The sequence below is a fragment of the Melozone crissalis genome, unplaced genomic scaffold (genome assembly GCF_028551555.1).
Source record: "Melozone crissalis strain CALT ecotype California unplaced genomic scaffold, PUWL_Pcris_2 ptg000008l_1, whole genome shotgun sequence".
In the NCBI taxonomy this organism is placed as follows: domain Eukaryota; kingdom Metazoa; phylum Chordata; class Aves; order Passeriformes; family Passerellidae; genus Melozone; species Melozone crissalis.
In genome coordinates, this window is record NW_026535786.1 from 12,116,047 (window position 1) to 12,136,306 (window position 20,260).

Here is a 20,260-nt window from a genome sequence, read left to right on the forward strand (position 1 = left end):
CAAATCAATATAACAAAGATCATACACTTGTAGAAAAATTGATGGGAGGGGACTTCTGTAAGTGTCTCAATACAAATTCCTGTTCAAAACAGGGCTAACTCAATGTTGCTCAGAGCTTTGTCCAGGCGATTTCTGAATATCTTCAAGGACAGAGATTTGACAAATTGTCCAAGAAACATTTTCCAGTGTGGAACATCATTAACAGAAAGTACTTTTTAATATGCCTAATCAGAGTTTATCTTGCTGCAGCTTGTTCCCACTTGATTCCACTGTGGCCCTCTAAGACTACAACTCTGGTTAGGCATTTGGAGTCATGCAATTACTAATCTTTTAGTCTTCTTCTCTCCATGATGAACAAAATCAATTCCTTCTCTTATTTTCTGCCCCAGTCCCTTGATCGTCTTAGTGACTGTGTTGCAACATGTTAACTGCACCCTTGCTAATGCAACCAAAAATGCAACTAGCTCTCATTGCTGAAAGGGCTTGCTGCCTATTCATGTTTAATTACTGTTCTGCAAGGTGGTTCTCCTAGCCAGTCAGTTGATATTTAAAGGATTCACATAAAAGTTCTTTTGCCTATTCTCCAGGGATGTGCCTGTAGTCCAATAATTCCCATCCCAATGAAGAAACTCTGCACAATAATCACAAGTTGAAAATTTCCTTTGAAGATCAGTATGGTTATCCGGCATGCATGGTAATAGTCCTTTGCCCTACAACATTTAAATATAATCTAACATAGTTCAGACTGGGATAAAAATAATATCACAGTGTGCATGCTGTGTCTAATTATGGAATCTTCCCATTCTACATCCTTTATTTAAACCTTTCCAAAACTGGAAACACATTATTATTATAATTATTACTATTATTCTTTATTTCAGAACTAGCAAATTTTGCAGGTGCCTTTTATACATCACAAGAACCTTGCTTAGTGCTTTTGTTTGTTTGTTTTAGAACAATTTAAGACAATTTGTTACATTATCACCATGAAAGGCTTACACCAAAGAGTATCTCAGGCTATGACTAATCCCACTGCATCAATTACACTGTCTGAGAGAATGGTGGTGATGGAAGAACACTAGTAAGTCTTTTTGTGTGGCACGAAAGAGTCTTCATGGCAAACCAGAAATATCCTGTCAGGGAGAGGTTATGCAGTATATAAATTTACATTCACATCCTGTTTTTTCATCCCTCTCTATTTTTTTGTCTTCAAAATACGGATGCTCTGTGAAGCAGTGTTCCTATCAGGACCTTGCTCACGCTCAGAAAGATCTATAAGGCCTTGAGAAACATCACAAAGTTGCCTTGGATAAAAAACACCCTCAGAACTCAGCCACAGAGAGAAGGAATCAACCAGATTAATACTGAATATTGCTGCTTATTCAGTTGTGAGACAGAGATATAAAGAGATAGATGGGACACACACAGTGGTATGGGATTCACTATGCAGCCAGAAGTAAGCTCCATAGTCAGAACAATTTCTGAATAAATGAAAATCTACATGTTATTTTTTCTTGAATGTGAATTCATTCCAATTGGAATACTTTGATTACCTGCCTTCCCACTTTATACCCTCCATATACATACAGCTTTTCAGGATTTTGCACATTGCAAGTCTATGCACTTGCAAGCCATAGTAATGACTCCTCTTTTGTAATTTTAATCTAGTCTGTTGTATATTAGTTCTGTATAGATTCTATTCCTTCATCATCTTTTGTTCAGACTCCTTTTCATCACCATTGGAAATAGTAATTCTACAGTTTTCTTGTGATTAGGGTAACTTTTCCAAGCACAGTGAAAAACATTGTGGTTCAGGAAGGAATGAAAGTGCACACAGAAGTCACTATCTCTAAAGTATTTCAGACTTATGTATGTCAGGCAACTGTTCTGTGTCAGGTATGAAAATGTCTTAATGGACAATAACTTGTGGTTGTTTCAACTACAATTTACATTTCCTTCGTTTTACATCTGTATTTGGTTAACCATCTTTATTGATCTGATAAGGTGGAGGATAAATGACTGATCAAGAAAGAGGAGTTCAGCAATTAGCCTGCACTTCAAATACCTATTTTGCCTATGTCTTATTTCTACCTACTCTTGTTCCACCTTCTCAGTAACATCTGGTTTGTGAGTAGATGATTTCCCTACACCCCCTTTCCTGTGCTGAGAGTGGCTCCCTTCGGACGGAAGGTGCTGAAAGGGGAGAGGTTTATGTAAAGAAAGCAAGCAACTTTGAAGTGTTGTGTCCAAACTACTGGCACAGAAATAGAGGGCTGAGTGGTTCAACTTCACAGACAAAATATCCAAATAGAATTCTGCAAGGTTTGGCCGGTTAGCTTGGAATCCAGCCTTAATGTCACCCTCTTCCTTTAGAGTTGTACCATAGGAATAATAAATCAATTGCATGGCCTTCCCTGGCTGCTGCAGATACCAGTACATAGAATTGTGATTATCATTTTGACTGCATTTCAGGGTAGCATTCTCATCTTCTCTCACCACAAGACTTGGGGTTTGGGTGATTTCGGCTCCTGTAAAACAGAACAAAATGAAAACACAGTAAAACAAGTAAGCCACATTCTCCCAGCATCAGAACAGATATTAAGGCTCTACTGGTTCCTTACTTGTTCCAAAAAAGTACATTGCCACACACAGAGCCATCCACATCCTCACTTCTGCCTCGGGAGTCAGTGACCCTACCCCATATGATTTATATAGATCTGGTTCACTTGCTTCCCCTAAACCAATAGCGGATATCTCTGTAACAGCTACATCCACGCTGAAAAACAAGCTCCTTCCTGCAAGATTTCAAGCAAACACTTTATTTGAAGTGCATGTGTTGAAAACACACAGAAAATTTCAAACTGACTCATCTGGAAGCTTTTCATACTCTACCAATGACAGCTGTGGTTTTATTTATCCTTGCGTGGTTTTTTTACCTTTTGATATTTTGTTTCCAGAATAAACCAGAAAATGTTTAGTACAACCAAATAATGTGGTTTCATTTTGTACTGGTAACTGATGGATCTTTTCTTTCAGGAAAAATACACTATCTATGCTTAGACCTTAATTTTTTTTTTGCTTCTTTCTCCACCTGTTAGAACAAGCATGCATGATTTTGAGAAGAGCTTTATATGGGACCCTGTTGCAGCCTTAGCACAAAACAAAAATAAAGGAAAACTGGATTATTCCTGAGGTAAATATCTAACAATTTCTTGGCCAGCAGTACCTGTACTAATTATATTATATATATATATCTTGCAGGATCCAAAATGATACTGCTGATTCTGACACAAACTTTTACCCTGTATTAAGAAGATTGATTGCTGCCCCACCATGGTATTTTGGAAGCAGAATGGGAGCCATCACACTCATAATTTGCCATTTATAGCTTTGAAGTGTATATATTACAGCCCCAGAGGCCAGTGCTCATATCAAGCAAGACAAGATCTGTGCTACTGAAAATATTCTTTCTTATTTAAGTGAAAGGACACCATCTGGTGGAGTGGGGGGGTGTTTACAGTGATCCTTAGAGGATTATTTTTGACAGATCTTTATTTTTGCATTTGCAGATATTCATGGGAAAGGGACTGGAACTAATGTACCAGATATATATATGTCTATTGTTAAACTGGAGACTGTGAAATGCTGTGTTGAAAATTTTGACTCAGAAGTACACAGGTTCTTTATCTGGACAAGAAAAATATCAGAGGTGATATTGAGAATGGGATTTCAAAAACATAATGCAGATGAGGAGGGGAACTAGTGTCTGTAGTAGCTGATGAAGTTCCTAACTGGATATGCTGTAAAAACTGTCCTAAGATCCAGGTAAACGGGCTGGGAAGAGAAACCTCTTTTCACTCAGAACACAGTTTTCCTCTGGGTTTTACATGGTACAACAGCCAGAGGAGGTCTACAGCAATGTTACAGGTAAAACCCTTCAGAACAATATCTAGATTCAAATCCCATGTTGCTGTTTTGAGACAAGATCTGAATCCTGACAAACCAGCTCTCTAGTGCACTGTGCTGTAAGGTATCACAAAGGGATTAATTACTAATTTTTTTGCTACTGTATAAAAAATACAAAATTATAGCTTAGATTTCAGATTCTATGTTTGATCAATAAATATCTAAGTATTTATTCAATAAATATTTAAGTATTATTTAATTATGTATTCACTTAGTACAAAGTGAAAGAATTTCAAGAGGAAAATATGACTCACAACATCCTGCTGCACACCAGTGGTTAAGTCTAAGTGGTTAAGTGTGGGCAGTTGGAGGGAGAGACCTCATCACTTAATCCTGGCAGTGAGTTTGTTGGGTTGTAAAAGTTGTAAAAATAAAGGCATCAAAATATCTTACTGGAGCACTCTGAGCATAACACAGCTGATAAACCTATTCACCTAATCATCAGCTCAGTGCTGTGACAGGCTTACTTTCTTACTTTCTTCTTAATGGCAATAAACATCTCTAACATGGGCTTCACTCTCAACAAATGTCATGATTAACCTTTTAGCCATGTTTTTTAATTTTTGTGTGACACTGAAATTACAAGATGTGGAAAAAAAGTTATTTCTAGCAATGTTAGTAGAATGATCCAGTAAATAGTAATACATCTTTCAGGAAAAAAAAATTACATTGTTAATTAAAATAATTAAATAATTTAAAAATTTCTTTTAAATCCTATGCTTCCTTTTTTTTTTTTTTAGGATGGGAAAAAAAAAATTTGTTCAAATGCCCTGACTATTATTCTGTCAGAAAAAAAGACAAGATGACATGTACAAAACATGCTCTTTTTTTTCTGCAATTTGTCAAATTTATTTAAAAATTAATTACATTTGTCACCTTCCAGTCATGAGTATAAGGAACATTTCATGAGAGAATATTCACTCCTGTCTGTAAGCCAGCTGTTTCAGACTTGTGTTGTGACATTATTTTTATTTGAAAAAGATATGATAATGCTATTTAGAATAATTTGCATGTTCCATAATCTCTTCTATGGTCAGTTCAATTTCACACAGCACTTTTGGTGAGGATGAGTTACATAGAGAAGGATTTCAGTGTGGGTTTCAGCATGAATTTCATAACGTCCAGAGATATAAAAATATTTATCTCATAAATCAGGGGTCTCTTAGCTCTCTTCATTGTCAGAAATTTGAATGCTACTATTATTCAGGGCTGAATTACAGGTTTTCTTTCAGGAGAACTCTGACTTCTTGATAGTGTCTCTGTTTCAGAACCCTGTGTGTTGCTCAGTGAGAGTCTTGGAAGTTTCAGCACAGCACAAGATTGCTGTCATTCAGTTAAGCCACTGGCAATGTAGGTTTGGTGCTATGGCCCTCCTACTCAGGCCTAGAATTTCAATCCACTTTTTTTAGGATGGCTTCTTTGTTTTTTTTCATTTGAACCAGTTGTAAATTCTTACTGCAAATACAATGGAATTAAGGAATGGACTGTTTATCTCAGGAACATCCATTGGTGAGGGTGGAAGGGAAAGAAACTGGACTACTGACAGAAACGTAGTCTGTTCAGCTACTCACAGTCAGAGTAAAGGGAATTATTTTGTTGTTGTTGCAGGATCTGCACGTGTTTGGTCATACTGAAGGCTTCTGGCACTGTAATGCACCCCAGTGTTTTGGGATCTCTGTTTTTCTGATAAGGTGTTTTTATACTCAGTCTAAACTTCCACTTGTTTTGCTGCCTGCACTAAAACACGCTGTCTCAACTCCCTGAACCGGTTGTTGGAAGCACTAAATGCAAGATTGTCTCTGTGCTCCTCCTGGTGGAGAACCAGAGAATCCACCTGAAAAAGAAGGAATGCCGTAAGGAGTAAAACAAGCGAAACAAACAAGCAAACAAAACCAGAGAAAGGAGAAAGTCTTCTTATGCACAGCAGATCCTTTCTGTTCATGTATTTAGTGAATGTCATGACAAAAAGAAGAAGCAATGGCTACCCAGGTATCTTTCTTTCCTTAAACATCACTGATCTCAGATAATTTTCTTTCCTCCAGACAGGTAAAGCTACAGACCAGTTGAATCACATACCATTGCAGACTTTCTATCCTCCACTGCCATTTGTCTTAGGCTTATCCCTAATTTGCTCCACAATTTGCATACGACACTCTTATAGATTACTTCCATTCTCCCCTCTTCCCACCTTCTTGCTTTTCCTCCTCCTCTTCCTCAATTAAAACTCATCATTTCTAAACAGGTTTTCTGTGCCTGTGCCTTTTTGCATCAAGGCCTGCCAAACCTCACTGCTGTGATCAGACTGTACTTTTGTTAGTCTCCAGATAACAAAGCAACCTCTTAAAATTTCCATTACTAGACCTTCAAATGACTACTTTTGGTCATCTTGTAAGCGTTTAAGAACACAAGAAACTCTCAGGCTTCCCCCACCCACTCATCTGGCCTACACAACCCCATCGTGCAAATTCTACCTTCTGTTCTTTCAATCACACAGAGTGAGAGGAATTATACTGAAAGCCTTCCTCTGGCAATCAACACCACGATAAAGCACATTATCACATCCATCCAGGTTAGTCTTTCATATCACACTACTCAGCAGCCATGAATATCCAGTCCTGCAGGACTGATGGCTCCTTGGGCAGCTGATCACAACTCATATTAGCCTGCCTCCTATTTTAGCTGCTGGTATCAAGCATGTTGCAGCCATACTGATCTTTTGCTTCTCACTAATAAACCAGCTTGTGAGTGCTTTAGAAAGGAGAGTCAGTGGGAGAACAGCCAGCATTAGGAGTCAAATAGTAAAAGAGAAAGTTTGGCATAAAGCTAAGTCCTCTTGTCCCTTAACAATGCAACTACTGTGGTGAGAGGGAAGACAGAACTGGAAATAGCAGACAGCAGACCAACAGGTGTATTACCTCAGCCAGAAGAGAGATAGGTGGAGGCTGAAATAAAGAGAATATAAAGCCAAGGAAAGGATGTTTACTCTACTTGCAATGCTGTGCACCGAGATGCCGCAATTACAGCTGCTTGTCCTTCACCTAAGCAATGCCTAACATTCAAGGTATTGATTTTGTGTATATTTGCTGTCAATGCAGTCAATAAAATACTTTGCAGAGGAAGCAAAAGCTATAGACCTCTAAATTCTCATGTAAGTAAAGAAGCATGCTTTACAGCACAGCTGCAAATAAAACCTAAAGGATGCTGGCTGCCACACATTCTTGAGTAGAAGATATTGCTCATTAACTATTCAACAGTTTACTGAAAAACCAAGGAAAGAAGACAAGTCAGCAAAACCTTAAAACCAGCCTGAAACTGTATTTTATCACATGGTGATGAAAGTATTTAACTGCAGAGTTTTCTTTCTGGCACATCTGTATAAAATCTCACATATAACCACCAAATAAAATTAACATCTTTGTTGACAATCTTATCCATATGATAAAAAAATAAAACCAAAACATTTGACTTTGCAAACATCAAAATAACATATAGCCAGGCTGTGAATAAAGTGAGAGTCTCATACTGCAGGACCAAGAAACACAGCTTGTGTTTTGTGATGCTAGCAGGACTGTATGGGAGAAGGAAGAAATCCTTCTGGCTGATGATACCACAACACAGAGGTATAACCCTACAGTATTTAAGGTAGCAATAATTAATGATATAACTATATGTTTGGTAACAGGATGTGATTGAGAAAGAGTACTACTATTTCTATATCTGTCACAACTATCCTTTTTTCACTGTTCAGATTATTCCAAAAATATTATTACATACTGGCTAAAATTACCTAGAAGCTGATTCTGTGAACAGTAAAACATGGAGGGGAAGGGGGGCTGAATCTGAGTGACATTAATAACTTTTTTTGTAGTTTGAGGAGCATGACCTATCAGGCCACTTTCACTGTGCAAACTTGTATGTTGAGATAAGAACAGTTTAATAATTGAAAATAAAGTAAAATATAATAATAATGAGCATTAATAATAATGAAACAAATGAGTGATGCACTCACCATTGCAACGCAATTGCTCACCACCCTCTGACCAACCAGGCAGGCTATGGTTCCATTAACTCCCCCCAGGTTAAATACTGGGCATCACATTCCATGGTGTGGAATATCCCTCAGCTCAGTTTGAGTCCACTGTCCCAGCTATGCTCCCTCCCAGCTTCTTTTGTGTACTTCCTCACTGGCAGAGCATGAGACATGGAAAAAGAAAGAAGTCTTTGACTCGGGATAAAGCAAAAAACCAAAACATTAGTGTGTTAGCAGCACCGTTCTCTTCCCAAGTCCAAAATGCAGCACTGCAACAGCTAGGAACGAAATTAATTCTACCCCAGCTGAAACCAGGACAATAAAGTACAAATAAACTTTACTATTCCATTTGAAAACGTAAGTATCTAGACTTTTTCATAGAGAAAGATAAAGGATTTTCAATAAGCATTGATAAATCTCTATAACTAAGATATATTTGAGCTTCTCCATTTTACAATATTGACTTTAGCAAATATACTGGAATCCACAGAAAAACCCCTATTACATTTTCTTTACAAGCTTTTGAAGCTGTTTAATGAAGCTGAAAAAGAGTTTGGGGAGCAATGTGATTATAGGAATGAACTTATGTTGATGTACATGCAAAATGTGGTCAAACAATTTTCTCTCAAACTGTGATATAAAGTTGGCATCAAATATATGATAATAAATAAGTATATGCAGACAAATGGGAATATAAAAGACTAGAAATCAATTAATCTCTTATTTCTGCAGTTACATATGATGATTTAAGAAGAACTAGGCCTAATTTCTAATAGCAATGGGGCTAAAGGATATTTTCCTATACATATTATTCACTATAGCTAAACTTGTATTAGGATACTCTAAAAGAAAGCAGAAAACAAAGTTTATTTATGTTCAAAAACCGGTATAATTTTCAGGAAAATCCACAAATGCCAGAGGTTTATGCCCAACAAGGAGACAGAGGAGTCCTTCAGCTTTATTTGAATTCAGGGGAGAGTCAGCTGGGACGCACACCCGCAGGGTTTTGTCTCTCAGAGTTTCAGAGGGCGCAGCCTCCCTTGATCCGGAACTCCTGGCCACACGTTGCCCTCTTCCATTTTCCCATTGCTGAGGCATTGGGAAGGTACAGCCTTCCCGAACCGCCTACCTCACATTGCCCCCTTGAACCTGCTGTGCTACCCCAAAGCTCAGGAGTTCAGGCTTGTGCAGCCCTTGTCTGCTTCAGGGGCCAAGGTGTCAGGGCTCTGCAACAAACCTGCGGCCTAAGTCAGTAGAGACATTAACTCCCATTGCAAAGATGTTAACATCCACACCTTCACCCATCAAATTGTCTGTAAAGACATCAGTTTTTCTCTCATAACACAGCCCAAGAAGATGTTATTTATAGTCTTGTTTTTTCTACTTGAAAATTGTCAACATTTTTCTGTCCCTAAAACAAGTTCTTATGTTTCATTTGCCCTTGAGTTTTTCTCGACCTGTGGGAAAATGTCAAGCATCTCCAGAAAAGACTGCAGATGGAACAGCATTAGGACATACTCAATGTAGTCAGGTGCTGTCACATTAAATGTTGGGCCATGGTGCATTGGGATAATTCAAATTTACAGGATAAAATACCTGTGATCTAAATTTCATGTCATAAGCTCATAAAGAAATGCAGCCAGTCTGACAAACAGGAGCTCCACCCCATTTTACCTAAACTAGTCTATCACAGGAATTAATTTATTTTCAGCATTCAAATCATATGGTTTCAAATCTTAGAACCCATAATTGTTAATTCATGCCTTTACAAGGAAAAAAAAAATCAATTAGTCATCCATCCAATGGTGAGAATATTCATCCTTTCTCTTCCATCATGCTTTGGGGATCCCAGCTTTGGTGAAACACCAGCAACCACGGAAGTCCTAGCAATCCAGCTTCTATTGTGCCTGCTCTAAATGAACTCTGAGTAAGCTGATGGTTTTATATCTTCCACCCTGAAGGTTTGGTCTAAATCATTTCCATAAATTAGCAGATTGTGCAGAGAGTGGCAGACGGAGAGGATGGCTGCAGGTGCCAGCGACCTGCAGGTGACAGTGGCTGCATAATGGCCCTTTGCCCCTTTCTGGGCACCTGTCCTGCCTGCTGGGCTCTCTCTTTGGCCCAGTGTCTGCCCCCAGCATTCGTCAGGCCTCAGCACGAGCTGTGCCAGCCAGCTCCTGAGCAGGATCTTAGGGAACAGGCACAATGCCTCAACAAGATTTAAGAACAACCTGTTCCTATTCATTAATGAAATCTCAGTGCAGGGGTGAGTCAAAAGAAATTGTCCCTCCCACACATAATTAAACTGATTGTGAGCTGATCCTATTTCCCCTTTCCCTAGGGCACGAACACACTTGAGGGCTCACCTTTCCATGGATTTCTCACTGATGAGCATTCCTTAGACTGAGGTGGATGAACCACATTCCATACATCCTGAAAATGCAGATTTTAACAACAGTCTCAAGGAGAAGGCAGTTTCATATTTTCCATACAAAATCTTACTTTTATATGTAAAATAGCAATGAAAAAACATACAAAACTTATCAGAGATTTTGGAAAAAATCAGTAAAAAGCCTTTTGATTCACTCAGAATTTTCTTTGAAACTTGGGAGTAATTATATTTGTGATCTGAAACAAAACCTCTGAAAAGACTTTACTAATGAAAAGTTCCTTTTTCATTTGGCTTCCAGGATTAACAAAAGGTAAACAGTCCGTATTTATCAGGAAGCAGCCGGGGCACCTCCCTTGAGAGAGGGTGGGAAGTGGCAGCTGAAATCAGCCCAGCTCTGCTCAGCCCATAAAGAGCTCCGTGCAAGAGCTGTGTTTTCATGTGTGTAATATGTGATGTAAAGTAATTCATGCTTGGATGGAAACCACGGACAGCCCAGAGACAGATTACCACACCGAAGTTGCGACACTCCTGGTGGCAGCAGGAAAGAATGCCTCGTTAACAAGTAAAAAGATGTGGCTGGTGCAGAGATGGGGTGCCTCTGGAACCACACGGGAACACCCAAGGACGATCAGTACTTGATAAGTGTCATCAATCAAGATAACAGAAGTCATCAAAAACATACATCTGAATACCCAATTTCTCCAGACATGATCAGCACCCGCCACCACCCAAGAAACAGCGATTGTCCAACCCTGCACAGTGAAAGAAACTTCATACACATGCAGGGTGACAAAAGAAATCGGGGCACCTCTGCCTCAGGCACAAAAAACTCTATAAAACAGCCTTGCTGGGAACTGCATTAGTGAACAGAGGGAGGTCTGATGCGATAGAGGTCAGATCGGATCTTGGTTCACCCAGCGCCGATCCCAGGATCGACGCTGTCTCTGACTGTGGCTTTCTCGTTGATCATTTATAACAATGTGTTTTCAGCATGAGGCTCCAGGCACCAGTAACACACCTGTGGTGTCACTGCTGATGGAACTCCGTGTGCTCGCTGGCCGCTGCCTGTTCTGCCGAGCAGCCGCGACAGACACGTTCGGGCAGGATGCTCGCCCTGTCCCAGCGGCACACAGCACCGGCTCTGCGAGAGCTTCGGAGGAACTGTGCCACTCACTACGGCTTTCCAAAACACTGGACTGATCATCCCGGGAGCTGAAAAACTAAATAGGGAGGCTACCAAAAGGTCTGAGAGCACTCACCTGAAAGAAGGAGGAGAGAAAGAGAAGACACACGTCTTGGTCCCGACAGCTCCAGTCAGGAGCTTACAATGTGTCTCTACATTCAGCAGATGTAAAGAGAAACAACAACAACAACCATGTCAGCATTTTCCTGTCCTGCAACTGCACCGATGTCAGCAAGCGATATCAGGCACTTGGAAGCCAGTTGCTCTATCTGTTGCCTGGATTTTATTTTTCCCAACAAAACCTCCCTTTTCCCAGTCTACATTAATTCATTAGTCTGGATTTGTTATTTGGTTATGCTGTGGACTCTCCCTTTATTCCCAGTTCTCCCTCTTTAATTATTTTTTCAGTTTCCTGAAAAATCAGAAGTTAATACTTTTTCCTATGGTGCTTTGGTCAACATTCCACTTCCACAGAAACATTTTACCAAAGAATTACTGAAAAACTGGTTATGAAACTGGTCCCATTTTCCTGGCGTATTCCTTTTATGAGTTATGTCCCATCCTTGAAATAAGAGATAAATGCACCTTAAACATGAATTTTTTACATTAATTTCTGTTCTTTACATTTATTCACATTGATTTCTGTTCTTTACAATTCTTCACATTAATTTATTTTCTTTGAGTGTAGGATGCTGAACCCTGAACCAACTACATGAACCTCTTTGCATGTGGCAACTTCCTCTCCTCTTAAATGATTGGCTCAAAACATTTATTGATTTAGTCTTGCTCAGGCAGAAGCTCAGTCCAGGAAAATGAAGAATTTCAGCAGTTCATTAAAAAGCACTTCATTATGAAGGGAATGACAGAAAGTCAGTAGGTAGAAATACCAGACTGCCTGATTAGACTATCACAGACTCATTGTAAGGCAGATTGACACAGGCTGTGTTTTAGGATAAATGTTAATGAAAAAGAAAAATGGACTTGTAGAAAGCAAAAGACAGGTAATTTGGGAGTAAGGTCTGTCCCTAGGACACTGAGGTAGAAGCAAGACATTAGGCTAGTTTTATTTATGGAGAAAAAAGCAAAGCCACATTACTGTGGACAAAACAGCTTTACTTTCTTTACAAGACACAGTTTAAGAACTGATCCTCAAATACAGTCTTGAATTTATCTGAAGTCACAGCATTTTCTTGAAGCTACTTTTTTCTCTGAGCCAGAGAATTCTTAGCCAAGGATGCAAACTTGCAGTTACAGACAGAAAACTTTCAACCACATCCTTGTTCATCTTGTTGAATGTGAAACCAGAAGGCACCTCACTGCAAGCAGCCTTCATTACCTGCTTTAGGAGAGGTGCCCTCTTCCTCACCTGCATTTTGTGCCCAGACAAGCTATTTGCTATGTCCTCTGTGAGCAAACACATAATCAGCTGTAACGAAACAACTACTGTACCACACATTTTGTGTGCCCACAATTTATTTATTTATTTTATTCATTTATTTATTTGGATGACCTGTCCAATCTTGCTGGAAAGCACAGCAAGCAAGATCCCCATTTTTTAAAATTTCTTTTTCCCCTGCAACTTTTTATTGTTCACTTGACTGTACTTTGTCAAAACTGTTAACTTTTTTTTTGTGCAGCAAGCGAGCTGCAGTACAGATGAGATGTAACTACATAAGGGTCCTCACAAGCCTGACTCTAATTGATAGACCTTGCAGAAGTAGTTCAATGACACTTTCCATACAACCTACAGTTTTCTTTAGCATGACATTTCCCTGCTCTTGCCTGTACATGGACTGATTTATTGTCTCAGTAATGCTAATGGGATCTGAGAAAAATGTCTGTATTCTGGCAATGTAACATAGCCACTTGTGTCAGTGGCAAAAACCTTAAGCTGGCCTTTCCTGAATGACACTCTGCCTTTAAAATGCTCTCAAGCATTTATGCATCAATCCAGGGTCACTAAGTAGGAGGGAAAGCCTTTAAATGAGCAGAAGACTGCCAACATGAGAACAGGCAATTTGTAAATATGGTCCATAAAAGATCTCTGGAGCTTTTTTCCAATGACAAATGCAAGGCAGGACCCGCAGACCAGTGGTGCATTTCACTCATTTTACCAACAACACCTCTCAACATAGCTTAGACAAGGGATGTGTGCTGACATTTGAGTTTAAATACAGCTTTTGGGGCAAGGGACAGAAACGGCATTGTTGGAGAGTGCAGGTGAGCGTGTCTAGAACAATTAAAGCTTATTGGTGCACTCAGGACCCTGTCTTGGCTGAAGGAGTACAGCTTCAGCAAGCATCACAGTGGAAATCATAGACTTTGAAAAAAATATTTACTTAAACCAGACTGTGTCAGTAGGATAATGATGACTTTAAACAGCGAGCACCCGTTGCTTCAAGGTACTTTCTGCAGCAGAGAAAGTCCATCAGGATAGTAGTTAATGATTAGCGATCAGTCACAGTCACTTAGAATTCATGAGTATCCCTGAAACGCTAGAGATTAGGTAGGTAGTTTCAAATTACTTTCCCTACCGAGTTCAGTACCCTGAACTGTGCAGTGCCAGTGGTGACCCAAAAGAGGAAAGGGGTTAGTACTGTCCCAGTTTGGGGGGGTTTTTTTTTGGTTTTTTTTGTTTGTTTTGTTTTTGTTTTTGTTTTTGTTTTTGTTTTTGTTTTTGTTTTTGTTTTTGTTTTTAATTTCACGGGATTTCGAACATTTGAATACTCGATGCTTTTACACGCCGGGCTCTGGGAAGCGCGAGGGACGAGGCGGTGCGTGGGGTGCAGTGCCAGCTGTGGCCGCTGGGCGGCACTGTTCAGCCGCGGAACCGGCCCAGCCTGCGGCCCGGGCAAGGGCGCCCCGAAATGGCCTCCCCAGGTGCCCGTACGCCCTCAGCCGCCGGCGCGCCGGGCTCGCCTGGACGGGCCTGACAAGTGCCAGGCCCTCCACACACTGTCTTCACTCTGCGTTCGGACTTCAGCGCGAGGAAGAATTTATTACTTGTTCGCTATTCTCCTGAGTCTAGTTCAAAATTACACTCCCTATTCATCCCATGGTTTTCTTCAATTCTTTTTTGTACCTTTTTCACAAATCTTAGTCTGCTCTCTTCACAGCCTAATACATCCAGACTGGGGGATGAGAGGATGGAGAGCCCTGTGGAAAGGGATATGGGGGTTTGGGTTGATGCAAGTGGAGCATAAGTCAGCAGTGCCCTGGCACCCAAAAGGGCTCACTGGGTCCAGGGGTGCAATAGGCACAGCCAGCCAAGGGAGGGGATTGTCCTGCTCTGCTCTGCTTTGATGTGACCTCACCTCGAGTTCTGTGTGCAGTTTTGGGCACCACAATGTAACAGGAACATCAGATTATTAGAGTGTGTCCAGAGAAAGGCAACCAAGATGATAAAAGGTTTCCAGAGACAGAGGTCACTTGGTTTGTTCAGCCTAAAGAAGGCTGAGGAGTGACCTACAGCTTCCTCATGGGGTAAATTGAGTGGGAGGTGCTGATCGTCTCTCTCTGGTGACCAAAGATAGGACACAAGGAAATGTAGAATCATTAAGGTTGAAAAAGTCCTTTAAGACCATAAACCAAACACTGCCAAGTCTGTGCCTAAGACATGTCCCTAACTGCCACATTTGCACATCTTTTAAATGCCTCCAGGGATGGTGACTCATCCACTTTCCTGGACAGCCTGTTCTAGTGTTTGATAAACCTTTTGGTGAACAAATCTTCCTTATTTTTCAATCTAAACCTGCCCTGGCACAACTTGAGATTGTTTCCTCTTGTCCTGTTGCTTGCTACATAGAAAAATACACTCACCCCCACCTGGTTACACCTCCTTTCAGGCACATGTGGAGTGTGTGAGCCTCCTTTTCTCCAGGCCAAACACCTCCAGCTGCTTCAGCAGCTTGTCACAGGACTTGTGCTGCAGACCCTTCAGCAGCTCTGTTGCCCTTCTCTGGACACGCTCCAGCACCTCAAGGTTTCTCTTGTAGTGAGAGGCCCAGCACTGAACACAGGATTCGAGGTGTGGCCTCACCAGTGACAAGGAGATAGGGGATGATCAGGGGTGTGCCCTGGCCCTGCTGGCCAAGTATTGATCATACACGTGCCATTGGCCTTTTTGGCCACCTGGGCACACTGCCAGTTCCTGTTCAGCCACACCCTTTTACACTGGGCCACATTCCTTTCACTCTGTTCCAAACCTGTAACTCTGCATGTTGTGACCCAAGTGCCGGACTCCGCACTCAACCTTATTAAACCTCATACAACTGGCCTCAGCCCATGGATCCTGCCTGTCCAGATCCCTCTGCAGAGCCTCCCTGCCCTCCTGCAGGTCAACACTCCCACCCAGCCTATCTCCTGCAAACTGACTGAGGATGCCTTTGATCCCTTTGTTCAGATCATCAGTAAAGATATTAAACAGGACTGCCCCCAGTACTGAGTTCTGGGGAACCCCACTGGTGACCAACTGCCAATTGGACACAACTCCTTTCACCACCACTTCCTGGGCCCAGCCATCCAGCCAGTTTTTAACCCAGTGAAAAGTACACGTGGCCAAGTGATAAGCAGCCAGTTTATGCCAAAAAAATGTTGTGGGAAATGGCGTCAAAGGCTTTATTGAAGTCCAGGTAGAAGAAAACATCCACAGCCTTTCCCTCATCCACTAAGCACCCTGTCATGGGAGGAGATCAGGTTGATCAAGCAGGACCTGCCTTTCCTAAATCCATGCTGTCTGGGCTTGAATCCCTGGTCGCCCTGCACATGCTGTGTGATGGCACTCAGGATGAGCTGTTCATGACCTTCCCAGGCACTGAGCTCAGCCTGACAGGTCTGTAGCTCCCTGGATCTTCCCTCCCATCTGGATCCAAAGCCCTGTGTGTGTCTGCAGCAGGTCACTGAGCATTTCCATTGGATTATGGGGGTGCATTCTGCTCCCTGTCTTCCATCTCAGAGAGCTCGGTACCTGAAGAACGGCTGGTCTTGCTAATAAGGACTGAGGCAAGGAAGGTCTATTATGTACCTTTTCCTCATCTCCTTGCAGCATCCAGTAAAGGATGGATATTCTCCTAAGCCCTCCATTTGTTGCTGATGTATTTATAAAGACATTTTTATTGTCTTTTCATTCCACTGAAATTATATGAAGCTGTGTTAGGGGAAGTTTACATTGGACATTAGGAAGAATTCCTTCACTGAGAGCACTGCTGGTCACTGGAACATGCTCCCCAGGGAAGCGGTCTCAGCCCCAAGCTTGTTGGAGTTCAAGGAGCATTTAAGTCATATGGTTTAGATTTAGGCAGTCCTGTGAGGAGCAAGGGGTTGGACTCAGTGATCCTTATGGGTCTCTTCCAACTCAAGATATCCTGTGATTCTATAATTCTTTGATTCTATAATTCTATGATTCAGGATGAAAAGCAAGAGAGCTGATGTGATTGTAATATATTACTCCCAACATGATGAAGATAAGCAGTTGTTCATTCCTTTTGTTACCTTCAAGGTGCTTACTCAGCTTCTGCAGCTGTGCTGCCTAATGCATAGGGGGTTTACTCTTTGCATGTTACCCTGTGGCTAAACCTGTGTGACTTCACACCTGCACACCCTCAGTGTTTTCCAGATTTACTCAACAAGGGCATTTCAGCAATTTCTAGAGGCATTTTCAGGTTTAGCTTTATTTTCTTGCATAGTTTCTTAGCGATTTTCTTTCTTTCTTTTTTGCAGCTTTATTTTTGGTGAGAAGAGAACAGTTTCATACACAGACTGCAACAGCAAGGGGTACTGAAAACACATCCCTGTTATGGGATACTCAGTTTCAAAGGCCTCATACTCTGGGGATTGGCATATGGCCATTTAAAACAAACATCAGCTCTCTTGACTGTCCCTCCCCAACCTGCCCACCCTTTGCCTTCCCACCCATCTTCTAGCTGTAGCATTTTATTCAATTCCATAAAGTCTCCTCCATGTACACCAAAATTGTGCATTTAATTTTTCATGAATTAGTTTTCAGACAGATCAGGTCCTTGATCCAGACCACTGCACAAATCTTTGCTGATAGACTGGGAAGGTGATGAGGAAAGGGCAGAGAAAAAAAAGAGTGTAAGCTTATCTGTCTCTGTAGAGGTTCATATTCTTGTGGAGTTGAAATATCTGTGGGACTACAGCCTTAGAAGTAAATTCCCATTTTGCACTACAGTGCTTTTAAGCTGTTTTCTAGAAATATGTTGCCACCTCGGGGTTCCTGAATATGCCAGTCTGTGCATGGGAGATTGAATGAGAAATTAATTTTTCTGTTGAGATGTTTCCATGTCTTAGAAATAATTAAGCATTGCTTGGGGAAGAAACTGGCTCAGACTGAGACCCAGGAGCTGCCAGGATACAGACCAGTTCTGTTCATGAAACACTTTTTCTGCCAGGAGATTTATCCAGCCATTCACTCTCTTCTCTGAAAAACTCCTGAAATAATTACATTAACTGGAGCTTCATGCTAAACAAAATTGTTTTAACACTTCCCACGTTCTTTTTCTCTCTGAAAGAAAATAAATAATTTTATTCTCAACTAAATTTGTAGTTCTCCTTTCCTACTCATTTTCAGCCAAGAGCTAAATGAGAAAGGCAGTCATTTATGTAACCCCTCGATGCAAGTTTAGGCAGGCTCACAGACTTTTACTGATGGGTCTGGACATAGGGTGGCACCAGTCACCCTCTTTGGCAGCCAAAAAGAAAACTCCTGTGGGTACCTTACATTCTTTCACAGAAGCTCAGCTCCATTCCCTTCAGTTTCCTGAGGGTGTGAAGCCTTCACCTCTCTGCCTTTCAATGTCAGTAACTTAATGTCCTTATTTTTCTACTGGGCTTCCAAGAATAAGTTGTATGTTATGTGATCTTTTTAGCAGGGTGATTTTGCTTAAATCCCAGGGCGCTTAGGAAGTGCGACTTCCCTTTCCATCTACATAACTGTTGGTACATTTTTTCCACTAGAGCATAAGCATGCAAGTGAAAGCAGAGCTTTTTGGAATTTTCTGTAGCTTTCTGGAGTCATTCTTCAGATGAGCAACAGTCACCCACATCCAGCACAGATCTCCTTAAAGCATGGAATATTTCCAAACACTCTCATGGAAGCAACAGAACAATAGGATAATTGCAGTTTACTTGAGCCTCTCTTCCTTCCAAGTCAAACAGACATTACTGAAAAAAATACAGTGATTCTTTGTCTGCGCTGTTCCAAAAGGAGTTTGTAGTTTCTAGTTTTCACAGGAGAAATTAGAAATTTCTTGCTTGGTCAAAAACTGTGGTTGCAGCACACATCCAAAGGAAGTGAGTGAGGCTTGGATCAACACGGATCAGCAGATAGACAGAGCTGGTCTCAGGTACATTATAGAATATAGAGGAGATTGTAAAACATACAAGTTCACAACTTCAATCCCTTTGTAAAAGATATACCTATACATTCATATTTTCTAAATAATTCATAGGACTTTAATAACAACATATACAAAATAAATAACCATCTCTCTAACTGCACATTTCTGTTCCTCAGCCACGGCTGAAGAGCTCATGATTTTTACTTTTTCTCCCTTTGGCAGCTTCAGAAACCCTGTAGTGTCTCATGTTCCAGTAAGCAAAAAATTAATTTGCAAGGTCTGGGTATTAGGTGAAACCTAGTAGCAGTATTGAACTTACACAGCTGGATTGCAGGTCTGCACAGAATTGACTAAATAGTGTCCGGTCCCAGCAAGGAACAAGGCTTAGTGTAAAACCAGTCATGGATTCCCAGGCAGACATTTCTCTTTTTAAGGTTCCCCAAATCCTAGTCCACAGCAAAAATGGCTGTTTTTCCCTCTGGCTGTTAGCATGATGACCGCTGGCACTCAGTCTGTATGATGAGTGTGTTAGAACACTCAGGTTGCATAGGCAGGATGCTGGAAAATGGATAGATAAACAGACATTCAGACTGTAGCTCTGGTGAACTGGCACAAGTCTAGCTGTTTCTTCCCCTTTGAGACTGTCATGAAAATTTGCAACTGGCCCGTGCCAACTGAGGAGAGAGGTTAGGATGCAAAGCATAGAATTACAATGGGCAAATGTTAATTCACGTGCATGAGGTGTCCCAGCCAAATTGGGGCAACCTGAATGTGGTTTTACACACAATTCTTATACCCTTCAAATATTCAGGTAATACATGATTGACTAATCACTTACGCCCACACTACTGATTATTAATAACAGTAAATCTCTGCAAAGCACCTGCATTTTTGCAGAATTCTTTCTGCTTATCTGTTGATCCAGACATCCCTGGATTCAGTCTTGCCATAATTACTTGCTCTGATGCCAGAAGATGCTGGCAAGATGTGGTCTAAGATGTTGCTGTTATCTTGGTTGTCAAAGTCCATATTTCCAGGACTAGGTTACCCTTTAGTTTCTTTTACTTAAGCAGGAACAATACTAACTTCAGTAAAATTTCACAGCTTTGTGACAATACAGTGTACAATATGAAATAATATTATGTTAACAAAATTAATACACTGTTACACTATAAAGATTGCTAGATATAATAGTCAAGGAAGATAATTTTCATAACAACTGATACACATAATGAAAATAATAATTAAAAATACAGGTGGGTGAATAGTCAGCTAATGTAGATTGTGGTTTTTCTCCTCTCTGGAATTTATTTCCATTAAAGCTCATGAGC